This window comes from Phlebotomus papatasi, chromosome 1 (assembly GCF_024763615.1).
Source record: "Phlebotomus papatasi isolate M1 chromosome 1, Ppap_2.1, whole genome shotgun sequence".
Lineage (NCBI taxonomy): Eukaryota > Metazoa > Arthropoda > Insecta > Diptera > Psychodidae > Phlebotomus > Phlebotomus papatasi.
The window spans coordinates 71,379,078-71,392,593 of record NC_077222.1 but is presented as its reverse complement, the minus strand read 5'-3'; the positions used below and the strand labels follow the sequence as shown (position 1 = coordinate 71,392,593).

The window sequence follows — 13,516 nt, the reverse complement described above, 5'->3', positions numbered from 1 at the left end:
AAAAACATTTTAACTGAGATAAAACTAAAAGGTGATGGGAAAATCAATGACCAAAAAGGAAATATTCGGGTGATATAAGGAAGTCTCGCTTCCGCCTCATATAGAGGATGTGAGAGTGTGAGAAGGAGATCCTGTGTAAAGGCAATGAACAAAGGAATAAAAGCTAGATCATAGTATTTAGCCTCATTAAATGGCTTAATGAGAGTCATTCATCTTCCGGAAATTCAAGAAAATTAAAAAGGGAATGACCAATCTCTGTATACGGAAAATAACGTTGAATGACATTTTGTATAGTCCTTTCTACTAAAGTTAGTAAAATAAAAGAAAAATGGTTCATAGGTTTTTTTTCAGCAAAACCAGAAGAAGACTCACCGTAGAAAATGCCGGGTGCTTCCGGCAATGGAGCGCCCACCATAAGATGGAGCGCTAAATTGCGTTTCTCTGTCGACCTCAGTGTAACGTTTCCCAACTGGAATATCACACAAATTATACGATATTTAATTAATTTTTCTTGCTCAACACAGCCTCCACCGGCCTCTTTTCTACTCTTCTTCCTTGCAATCTCTCGAACAAATAATACACCACAGTAAGAAAAACCTTTGGAAAATGTCTCGATTTTAATTTTATTTTTCTCTTTCTCTCTCCTTTATGTATGCTCTAATTCCCTATCCAATCACACAATTATTTCACTGCAATTCCAAAATTAAAAATTCTTTCACTTGCTTTTCCTCCTTCAATTTAAAAATGTTTTACAGATTTTGTTAGAAACAAAATTTAAAATAAATATCAAACAACCACGAAAAAGACTTTTATTTATCAGTTACAAAGGGACTATCCAGACACGACTACACAATGGAAGAGGAATTGAAAGCCTCTACCGAGAGAGACACAAATCAATAAAATGAGTTTTCACTTCACGAATGTATATTAAATTGTGAATCTCGCGTTTGAGAGAATTTCGCATGAAAATTTGCCTTTTATAACACCAAATTCAGAAACTCTCTTATCCAAATTTATCAATCACTTTTCTTTTTTCTAGCCGTCAAATATACTGCACATATATAGATACTCTTTGGTAGGATATTATCAATTTTTCAATTTCCTCCTTCAATACCCTAGGAAAAATTATAGCACAACTCTCTATCGTGCTATATGGTTATAGATTCTTAGCACAGAATACGTCGTACAGACTCAAAGCTATTCAATGAACTGCACTGCAGCAGCTGGAAATGAATGTGGAGCCCGGAAAGTTCTCTCCAACATAGCCTTTTTCCTCACACATATACACACTCACATATTCTTCATCCCCCCATTTCCATTGCTTCGCCGTGCTTCACGCTTATTTTCGAGCTCACCCCCAGTAAGAGTATAAATATGTCCTTGCGTCAGTGTTTATTTGCACATAAAAGAAAGTCATTCAGGTACATTTTCTCCTCGCCCACAACCCCCCCCCTAAACATGGTGAGCTTTTAACAACACAATAACTCAAAATTTTTTCCTTTTAAAAAATTCCTTTGCGAGTGAAAATCACCATGAAAATAAATGCGGAAAAGCGACAATTCATCAGCAATAAAGGAGGATTGTAAGGGGATTTTTAACGCTTGCGCATATATTCTTCCGACATTTTAGCATGGCACTGGGAAATGCTATATATCTCACCCTTACAAAAAAATCCCGGTTCCTGGATTGCAAAGATTCCCATTTATATGATATATATATAATGTATATATATATTGCATTTAAATTGAACAAATCGTTCATATGAAATTCAAAAATAGGGATGAGCTATCTATAAGCATCCCGTTTTTGTTTTTCTTTTTTCTTTTTGCAACACAACCATCATCTATTGAACGTCTTTTATAACATGTTAATCCATCTCTGTTCATTAATCAAAAAGACCCTATATGCTGACGAATGTTCCATGTGTGAATATTAATATTTAGGAAGATTAACTCCCACCATTCAAAGAACAAATTGATGTGTCAGCAGCGTTAACAGCAATTCCTTGAATTTATCGTAGCTTTCTTGCTGTAACTGTTACAAATCACAACTATTGTGGTTTCAATATTAAATATCATATTAATTAAATTAATATGGTACAGCCGGTGCAAAAAGGAACACAGTCATTTTTAGATTTTACAAGTCGATTGAAAAGTTTTAATAGCGGCATTTTTAAATGAATAGAAGAATACATTACAGACGGTTATGAATTGATTTCATTCTCATCTGGCAAATTATTTCTTATCATACCACCTCAAATTAAAGATTACGTGTCAGTGATTAATTCTTATTTCAGTCAAACTGGATTAAAGGCAATGAAAGTTCATTTCAAGATGGTAAATAGATTAGAGGCGATGGCAGCCAAAATCGAAATCCCGAAAGCCAAAATCCCAAACGCCAAAATTCCGAAAGCCAAAATTCCGAAAGCCAAAATCCCGAAAAGGCCAAAATCCCGAACGCAAAAATCCCGAAAAGGCCAAAAGCCCAAAAGCCAAAATCCCGAAAAGGCCAAAATCCCGAAAGCCAAAATTCCGAAAGCCAAAATCCCGAACGCCAAAATCCCGAAAGCTAAAATCCCGAATGTTCAAAATCTTGAAAGGGATGAAGTTATATGAGGGAAAATGTTTAGAATAATTTTCCAAGACACAGAAGATTTCCCTTTGCCTCCAGAAAGCGCGGGTGCGATCGTGGGAGTAGCTATGACACTTTTAAGAATTCGGGATTTTGGCTTTCGGGATTTTGACCGGGACCCGATGTTTAAACTCAAGTATATCCTTTCGTTGCGTTGCTTGGATCAGTAACTGCTCTGACTTCATTTCCTTATATTTGCTATAAACGACTGTTTTCAAGCAAATCATTGATTCTAAAGGATTAAGTCACCCATAAGAGGCACTTACTCCTTTAGAAACAATGATTTGTTTGCAAACAGTAGTCAAACAGTCGTTTATAGCAAATATAAGGAAATGAAGTCAGAGCAGTTACTGATCCAAGCAACGCAACGGAGTTTAAACATCGTCTGTAAAGCGGTCTTTAGACTAGAGGTTTAACCCAGTTCCCTAATACGGGCTTCAGACCTAAGGCTTAGCCATCTGGCTTAACTCCTCTAATTCCTTATCAGGCACGATTTTTTAGGAAATTGTTATTTAGAATTGGACATAAGGGCAAATTATCCATTAGATTTTGAAAAATCATTAAAATTGCTTGTTATTTAGATTTTTGATACCTTCGGGAACTGGGCTAAACCTCCAGTGTGAACTGTGAAGCCGACATGATGGTGTCTAAACACTAGAAGCAATTTTCGTCAAAAATTGCCTTTTTTAAATATATTTTGACGTTTCTGCCTACAAGGATAGGGGAAATTTTCTTTAAAAAGGCATTTTTTAAAGAAATTGCTTTTAGTGTGTAGAGGCCCTAAGGTTTCAAAATCCTAAATAGCAATTAATGTTATTGGTTTTTCAGAATGTAATTCATCATTTGCTCTTAATACTCCAATGTTAAGTCCAAATTTTCCAAAAATTCTTTACTGATAAAAAATTAAAGAGGCTAATCTATATGGCTAAGACTTAGGTCTGAAGCCCGTATAAGCATTGAAGATTATCCATACAGGGAACATTCACCGCCAAAATTATTGAAGAAATTCATATTTTCGTATCTAAAGATCAAAGTGCAACTAGAGTAGAATAGCCTAATTCAGAATCTGCTCCAAAATAGGAACATTTTTAATTAAAACTTATCAATATGGATGGAATTTCAATTTATCTAGAGTGCAAGGGATCAGAAAATATGATTGTGTCATAGATAATACTACCTCGGTTCCGAAAACAGTCGTACATTTTCCATACAAAATGTACTAGCACATGTATGATTTCTTTCGAAACGGAGAAAATATAGAAAAACTTTATAATGGTTATTAAGGAAAAATTTTACATACCCATATGAGTTTTGAAGAATTCTCAATTAGATCAAGTTCTGAATTAGGTTATTCTATCCTATGCATTGTTAAATAAATAATTGCTCATAACCGTAAACAGCTAAAATGAACGAAATGACCAAGTACAACTGAATTTACAAAAAGAATTCAATATGAAAAATCTATTTGGAGAAGTGGTGCCACAGAACCAAAAACTATATCGAAAGAATATTTCAAAGTACGTAACTATAAATGATCCTAAATTGAAACAAGGACGGCTGAAGTTAGATGTTCTGTTCCAAAACAAGCAATAGAAAATCGACAAAAGAAATGTTGGTAATAATTTTTGGAATACTAAAAGGATCTCAATATGTAAATATTAAAAAAATAAAACGAACACCGGAGCAAACTTAAAAATTTAACTGAAAATGTTCAATTTAAAGAATTCAAAAAGTTAGTGATATACCGCTTTGAAGACAGAGAATCAGTTGCAACAAAAAAAAAATGAATTGTATAGTTTTAAGTAAGATCTATGGATTTGTAAGACACTAAAAGTGTAACAATAAATTGAAAAATTGAAAATTTTGTAATTTATTTATATAAAACTAAAATTAACCGATAAATATCATGTCACAATGAGAAAGAGATTATAATATCAATTAGAATAAATAAATATTATACGTATATCATAATCTATGCATTAAATAATATGGTATATATATTTTTCAATTAAATCGCCACTTATAATACAATTCTATGTAATCATAAAAGCGAAATGATTATTAAGTTAACTTTTTGCATTACATTATCACATTGAGCATTAATGACGTATCACTTTGCTTTTATTATTACACAGAATCGCGTTAATGGTTTTCATATCCCAAATTACTTTTGCGTATTTTAATGATTCTTTTTGCAATAAATCAAACTAATCGAAAATGAAAAAAAAATCTTTAAATTATTTAAATAATTAAAAGCACTAAAAAAAGTAAGAATTGCTTAAAATCATTTGTAAAACATAAACCAGTATATTCATAAATTGGCCTTAATTTCTAAAGAGTGGAAATCTAAGAAAGCTTAGGGATTGAAGTATATTATACTTTGTAAAAATTAAAGATTTTCTGTTCTGAGGCTAATATAATCATCTAATGTAATATTTCATCAAATTTAACTTTAAAATTAAAGGAAACTTAAAAAAGTTTAACATTTTCATTTCAGCTTTGATATTATGAAGTTTGTTTTAAAATTAAAAATCCTAATAAAAAAAAAAACAAATGTTAACAATGAAAACAAATGATCAGTAAAATATTAAAAATTGTTCAGTAAAAATAGTAAATTCTAATAAAAATGTGCCTAATTTATGAACAATGAACATAGTCTAAGACGATTGCAAGTAAAATAAAAATTTGATTTTGGTTGGTCAAATTTGTTTTAAATATTATTATAATATTTAAAATATATTAGCCGTACTCACTATGGCGCTGTTATCTTGTAATATCGTTATCTCGTTATCTCGTTATGTTCTCGTAATAGCCGTACTCACTATGGCGCTGTTATCTTGTAATATCGTTATCTCGTTATGTTCTCGTAATAGCCGTACTCACTATGGCGTTGTTATCTCGTAATCTCCGTAATCTGTTATCTTGTTATAATTTTTCATTTATAAAATACATTACGAGAACATAACGAGATAACGATATTACAAGATAACAGCGCCATAGTGAGTACGGCTATTACGAGAACACAACGAGATAACGAGATAACGATATTACAAGATAACAGCGCCATAGTGAGTACGGCTAAATGTTTTAATATTATTATTTTAAATATTAGTTTCTCTTAGATTCTAAAATTCTATAAATCTTTAATTTTATAAGCAGGTTGTGTAACTATATTTTCATCCAAATGCCACACACCTGTGTTGCTCATTAAAAAATAGGTATAAAGTAGATTAGAAATTATTTTTATTCACTATGTGGAGCAAAAATAATTACTTTACTTGTTTTATAGTTTCCTGTTTCTCTTTATTGTATATGAACAACAGGAAAATAGAAAATTGCATTTCGTCCTTAAAGGCCTCTATACATTATGAAAAATTTTCGTCGAAATGGAGAAGAACTATTTTGAAAAAAATTGTTAGAACATTGTGAGATTAACTCTTTCCGGACCGCAGCATATGCTGCAAGCCAATTTCACAATTTTTAATCAAAAATATCTAAGCTCAGGAATTAATTGAGGTCGTACAAAAAATATCTCACATTTGGACATCCTTATAGTTTATAATCATCCACAAGAATCGGATTTTTATAAATTCTGAATAATTAAAAAACATTGTTTTTCATAGAATATTCATATGCTTCTTTGGGTACTAGAGTCCCAAAAGAGACGAAAGAGTTAAATTATACTTTGCATCAAATTCCTGTACTTTCTCACAAGTCTGAGCGGTAACATACAGTAGACTCTCACTCAATCGGCTCTTTTTCAATCGGGCGACAAATTTTGTTGACAATTTTCACGTTTAATTATGAAGCTAATTCGCTCAAATTCACAATAGTTCTTCCTATTTTATCGTGATTCTTTATAATTGGGCGCTTTTTGTGGAATTTACAAAGGCTTTGACGCTCAATTCTATCGCTAAACCGGATGACATTTTGCCCCATATTCCCGATTGAGAGAGAGTCTACTGTACTTTCTTTTCATTTTATACGATAATAATCTATGTAAACATTCAGGAAGAACCACACGGTAAAAACTTTTTGACACTGACCAAAATATTGGAACAAGTTTACCTTGGAACACATTTTTTGGAATCGATTTGCACCTAAAAAGATATTTGCAGTTATAATTTTGTTAATAAAGAAGTGCAGTTATAATTTTGTTAAAGTATTCATTTAGAACCGTTTTGATACAGTGGAATGTCTACAAATTTGAGTTGATTTCGTTTTATACAAATTTGTTCCTGAAATTTGGAACAGAATTTGTAGCATTCGGCTGTTTTGTTCCCACTGTCAGGAACAAATTAGTACATATTTTTTATAACAATATTATTCCTACGTCTGTAACATATTTGTTCCAAAAATTTTCGGTGTCCGTGGATGAGGTAATTTTTGGAACGAAATTGTTTCTCATATGGGGAATCTTTTTGTTCCCATTGTCGGGAACAAATTCGTGTAAGTGATTTCGTCTTACAGTTAAGGCCTATACTTCATTCGAGATGGATTTCGGTGGTGAAAGTTTATAAGGAACATCAAATAAAAATCAACTTAAGAGTGCTTTATACAGACGCGTGCATGACGAAATCATATGCGAGTACTGGCAGCAGGAGAAGGGAATCTCGAATTAAAAATGTGAAACAATGTAGTACGAAAATTGCCACAGATTTGGCGTCCTCCGCTTCGGTGACTGGTGGCTGAGTGTGAGAGGAAGACGGATACGATTTTGTACTAGACGAGCTATTTATTGGAACAAATTCGTTACTAATATTGGGTATGTTTTTGTTCCTCCTAGAAGGTACAAATTTGTTCCAAAAATTTTCGGTGTCCGTGGACGAGCTACATTTTGAAACAAATTCGTTATTAATATTGGGTATCTTTTTGAGTCTCGTAAAATGAACAAGATTATGCCAAAAATTATGGTGTCCGTGGACGAGCTAATTTTTGGAACAAATATGTGCCGAAATTTTTTACCGTGCACATAAATATGATTTTCATTCATCCAGAATACGATTTTTTTTAACATAACCCCATAATTGACATTTTGAATTCAAACGTCGCACATCGTTCGAATTTGGGAGATTCAGATTTGAGAGACTACTGTATTTTTCTTCAAAAAATCCGTCAAAAATTGAAAGTTTCAATTTTTTTTTGTTTTGAAATATTTTTTTATGAACTTTGCTCCAACGCGTAGAGGTCTTTAGGCACCTTTAACTTAAAACATATTTAAAACAGCTGTTAAATTTTTAATAAATTTATGAATTTGAGCATTACACAAAGTGTTTTTCATTTAATTTATTCAATTTGGTGAGAAGTTCCTGTCGCTTTTCAATTTTAATGGCTCCGGCACACCTTTTAGATCAGTAAAATTTCATGAAATCAAAATTTACATCCCTTTCTTTCTTAAAAGTTTTGCATATGTCTATCTTATTCCCTCGAACTTGAAATTCGTTTGTGCTAAATTGAATTTGTTGTGATGTTTAAAATAAGAAGAAGAGTGCAAAAGAGTGAGATAGACATATGCAATAGTTTTGAGAAAGACAGGGATGCGAATTTTGACTTTATGTAATTTTCCTGATCTAAAAGGTGTGCCAGAGCCATAAAGTCAGAATTATAGAACAGGTAAAATTTTAATACAGTTCAATAAAGAACGTGCAACTGTATTTTTCTTCAAAAATTTCATCAAAAATTGAAAGTCTTATTTCAATTTTTTTTGAAATATTTTTTTTATGAAATCTGCTCCAATGTGTAGAGGTCTTTAGACACCTTTAACTTAAAACATATTTAAAGAGACTGTTAAATTATTAATAAATTTATGAATCCGAGTATTCCACAGTGTTTTTCATTTAATTTATTCAATCTGGTGAGAAGTTCCTGGTGCTTTTCAATTTTAAAGTCTGAATTATAGAACAGGGAAAATTTTAATACAGTTCAATAAAGTACGTGTAGGTTTTTAATGTTTTTAAATTACCTAAAATATTTCCTTTATCTTTCTCAATGTAACCAATAAAATGATCATTCCTGGCAATAAGCTATATGGACTTATCCATCTTGAATCCATTCAACCCTCTCCTCCGCGAATTAAACACACATCGAAGCACAATTGAAATAGTGTTCGGTGAACCAGAAGAGGACTTTATCATCACATTCAATCGGATCGATTTCCATAATGAAAATATATACATAAGTGAATTAAAAATAAAACCAACAAACATATTGATAGCAGGTCAAATTCTATTGTTGCCTTATTTAATTCCTTATCAGCCCAGTGGTGGAGAGTTGCTGATAACAGCCTATATATGAGGTTCTTTTTTTTGTCCGTTCTAATCACTTTTCTCACCACCATTCCCACAAACAAAAAAAAACAGTGCAATTCATGGTTTTTTTGGTCACTCTCCTCCATTCCCATCATTCTCGATCGTTCTCTGATAAAAGAAAGAACTCCAAAATGATTCCCCAACAAATTCCACGAGATATTGTGCATGTTCAGCAAAGACGAAGGAGAATGGAGGAATGAAGAAGAGAAAGAGAAGTCTATGTCCAGAATGTGTGAAGTATGTTAAAAGTTTGCAGATGAAAAACTATATAGAAACTGGTTATGCAACTGAACTAAAACTGGATTTTGTTGTTCCACTGGAATGGTGAACAATCTGAAGGTCCTTCTCTGGCATTTTGGACCTACTTTGTTCTCCAGGGGAATACTCTCACTTTCTCCTAGCACCAATTGGAATGCAAAGAGTAGGCTTTGCAATTCAAGTTATTCTAATTTTAAAATCTATTACAAGTTTTCTCGTGATAGGAAAAGCCCCACGTGGCTTAGAAAGATATGGAGAGAGCGTTTAAAAATAATCTTCACCTCCCCAAATGTAAGGTTATGAATGTTCCATATGGGAAAATTAGGAAGGTTTCCGGATAATTTTCTTACCTCTGTATCTTTCAAAAGTCATATAAGATGCTTCCGCGCCGGCAGGCGATGTCGACAATTCAAGAGATATCCAAGTATTGACGATGTATTACAATTCTGCTTCCGGACAGGAATTCTCTCCACAAAAATAAAGGTACCAAAAGTTATCCAAAAGAGTGCACAAATGCTCTCGTAAAATCTACAAAAAGGTATATCAAAGAAAGATTCCTTCATTAATCTAACATTATACTATCCCATTCACTAAGCAGCAACTAAATTAAGTGCTCTTTTTAAGTCAGAAAACAAAATAAAATAGAGTTTGCAGAGAAAAGAAATAAAGGAAAGAGAAACACTCACACCACAAGATATTCTGCCGAGTCAACAAAATTTTCACATCAATTAGATAATGAATTTTTTGTCGTCACGATTTTTTTTTGGTTGAAATAGAGACAAAATTAAAATAATTTAGCTACTGCGATTAATAGCGTATTCAGAATGAATAAAGCCTGCAATCCACAGTGTGATATGAGAAGCTATTTTTGAAACTTGAGGATTTTTTTTTCCGTGTGTGAACAGAAAAAAAAAGTGCAGACACGTTGTGAATATCAATGACAATTTTCACGAAATAGACAGCTCGTTGATGACAATTATGTTTGTTGCTTTGCAGAATGTACTTAGTTGATGAGTTAAATTGGATTTAACACACGTTTTGGGTACGTACACAGGATGAAAACTTCAATTAAAGAAATTTTTGCAGCGCAGCAGAAAAAACCACTTTGACAATCACTTTACGACTGACTTACAGCGCCACCACGTGTAAATTTCCTTTTGTGGAATTGCGGTGGTGGCTCCGTAAGTGGCAAGCACTTGAAGCTCCACGAATTTCCCGCTAAATTAATTACACTCGATGTTCGTAAGATCCCGAAAAATTTGCACTATTCAAAATTGAAATAATATATTCTTGCTTTTAATTTTCCAAGCGTTTTTCTTAGGAAGATATACCACGGAACAAGCAAGCAGAAATTTTTTCTAAGAAATCAGTATAATGGGTGAAAAAATGAAATAGGGGAGACTGGGGCAAAACTTGTCAAAACGCACATTTAATTGTTTCACGAACTCTGACTGAGAAAACTTAAACGTTTTGTAATGAGCATATTCTTATAGGAAATTTACTGCTCTAAAACATTGCAGAAGACTATTTTCCTCTATCTCGAAAGAAATGTGATTTTCAAATCATTTTCTAAAAGTCGATTTTGTGGAGATTCTCAAAATTGCTGGGGCAAATTTTGTCAGTCCTCGGATAATTTGTGACACTTTACTCTCGCAAACGTTAAAAATATCAAATAGACATATTTTCAAGGGGGAGATATTATGGTCGGAACAATAAACTTTTGAGAGTCACTGTAGCTAAATACTCAAATTTACTCGAACTGATCTTCGAGAATATTTGATTCTGTGAGGATTAATGTGTTAAAGTTATTATCTGATTTTTTTTTCAAATCACAATATCAACAAAATAAAAAATGTGATGGATTGCCCAAAAAAACTTTTGTAACAAACTCTGACAAAAAAATCAAATTTATAGTTTTTTTTTAAAACATTTGGTCATAATGAATGTGCCAAGTGGAACTCCAGGCAAATATCGGATTCTGCACAGACAAAACAGGAAATTCGGCTTTTGCTAATAATCTAGTAATAATTTAGCAAAGGAAATTATCAGAGTACATCTATTAGGGTGGAGTAACCACTTATCGCCACTTTTAGGAAAAACTGAAATTAATTTAATTATAATTTTTAAACTCTTATTATAAGTAACTTAAATTTGACATAAAGTTTCTTAGATATGTTGTCTATAGATATATCAGACTAATAGTCCTTAAATTTAACGGTGGATTACCTAAAAAAAATATATTTTTATTAAAAATTCAAAAATAACCACTTCTCGCCACCTACGTGAAAAGGCCCAAACTCAATTATTTTGGACAATATTATTATAAAATATATTCAGCGTTACTTTTTCTTCCTGATATCCTATTTATTATTCGTATTAATATATGATTTTTCTTCGATTTAACTATAGGTGGCGAGAAGTGGGTCACTGGCGAGAAGTGGTGACACCACCCTACTGCTAAAATCAAAAAAAGTTTTCCAGAATCCACATTGTCATCTTATAAATTTTACAATTTTAATACTTCTGATTTTGTGTAATTGGATTTATTGCATTTTAGACTTAAAATGAAATTACACATTTCGGATGTAATAGTGTTGGCACACCTTTTCAATTGAGTGAAATTCAATCGATTGAAATTTTACCCCTTAGTCTTTCAAACTGAAATAAGATATTTTTGTCTCCTCCTATCAAATGAAAATTGGAATTTCAATTTCAATTTTTAAAAGATTGAAATTTAATGATTTGCTTAGAATTGCCCTTAATATAGTAAAGAGTTTTGTCTAATCATTTATGTAGGCGAGAACATTTTGTGTTCGATGAAATACTTACATTGAAAAACGGTCTTATAAATTATCGGTATTTCTCAATTGTTACGAAAGTAAGGACCTGGCTCAAAGAATGTAATAAAACTAAGACATTTTATGCAATAGTTGGAGGATCGGTGCTGTCACACTAGGATTTTTTTTATTTGTTACTTCAAATTAATTTATTGAAAATCATTTGAATTGGTAGATTTTCCCTTATTTATTGATATAAACTAATACTTGGCCCACCAAAAGATGTTTAAACATGCTAAAATAGCATAAAAGCGGTTGCTCAATTAAATTTGAATTCAGCAAATTAAAATGTTAAAATTGCTCATTAATTTCAATTTTATTGAAGATAAACATGTAGTCTTTTGAACCAAATTGTTCTTATTAAATTCATTAGCTCGCAATTAATATTATTTGTGGCCAAAAAATTAGACAAATATAGTGATTTAATGATAAACTTGTACGGGAGTGAAGTTTCAGTATCGGGAGCAATTTGCTAAGTTTTTCCAACCAAAAACCATTCGAAAGATATTATTGTACCAAGAAATCTCCTGTTTGTATGACTTCACACAGATTTTTAATAAGAGTGTATGAGAGTCGCTTCATGATTCCCTTTTTGCCCACAACTCTTTCTTCGGGCTTTGGGGATCCTTCACTGAGAGAAATCCGAAAAAATTAAAATAACATTCCGGAAATGTTAACTTTACCCTGCAGTATTGATCCAAATCGGTGTAAATATTACCCTTTTTAGGTGTATTAGGGGTTAAAGTTACCCTTCTTTAATGTTGATTTTACCCTTAATAAGGTGTAAAATTAACATTAAAAAATGTTGACATATTTTTACACCTAAAATGTGTTAAATTTCTGAGGAAAAAAATGTTAATCGCACCCTCTTTTTTTCTCAATGTTCTGTATAATAGATAAATGACTTATAGGACATTTTAAGGACTATCACACATTTTCCGGAGCCATTCATAATCAAAAATCTCGCGGCACAATTTAAAATCAAGGGCACTAAATGGGTCAAGTGGTAGAGCACTCGCATCTATGATGCAAGTATCCCGGGTTCGAATCCCCTTTAGGTCACCACGAATTTTTCTTGCGTTAAAGATGTTCGGATTGCGTCCAGTGAGTTTCACTGTACTTGATTCCACGGGCATGGAACTGACAACCTCATCCCATACAAGAAAAAATAATAATACTTGTCTAGAAATCTTCTTGCGGGAAGGCCTAGTTCCTCCAGGGAATGTTGTGCCAGCATTATTATTATTACTATTTAAAATCTTGCAAAAAGTATCCTGACTGTGAGAAATTTCAAGCAAATTCAAGAAATCTTATAATGCTCAATTAGCTCAATTGAATTTAAAATTAAATTGTGAAAATCCTAGTGTGATAGCACCGTTAGTCCATTCCATTTTCAAATAATGGGAAAAATGTAATAATATATTAAGCATGAAACTACCACTAGACTAGTTATCTCTATTATCCATTGATGGTACACAAGGT

General features: G+C 32.2%; 1 protein-coding gene across 5 annotated transcripts in view; it reads right to left on the bottom strand.

The window, feature by feature from the left end:
• Positions 1–10,334, bottom strand: part of LOC129800317 (eukaryotic translation initiation factor 5) — a 29,980-nt gene extending 19,646 nt beyond the window's left edge. For 2 of the 5 annotated variants that reach the window (XM_055844618.1, XM_055844647.1), the window contains exons 1-2: positions 9,884–10,327; positions 9,548–9,725 (exon numbers count right to left, since the gene is read on the bottom strand). The gene's annotated coding sequence lies outside the window, so the exon portion shown is untranslated. Of the gene's footprint in view, positions 1–372; positions 1,231–9,547; positions 9,726–9,883 lie in introns of those variants that run through there. The other 3 variants (XM_055844608.1, XM_055844639.1, XM_055844628.1) reach the window with 3 other exon arrangements.
• Between the last annotated feature and the right edge of the window lie 3,182 nt (positions 10,335–13,516).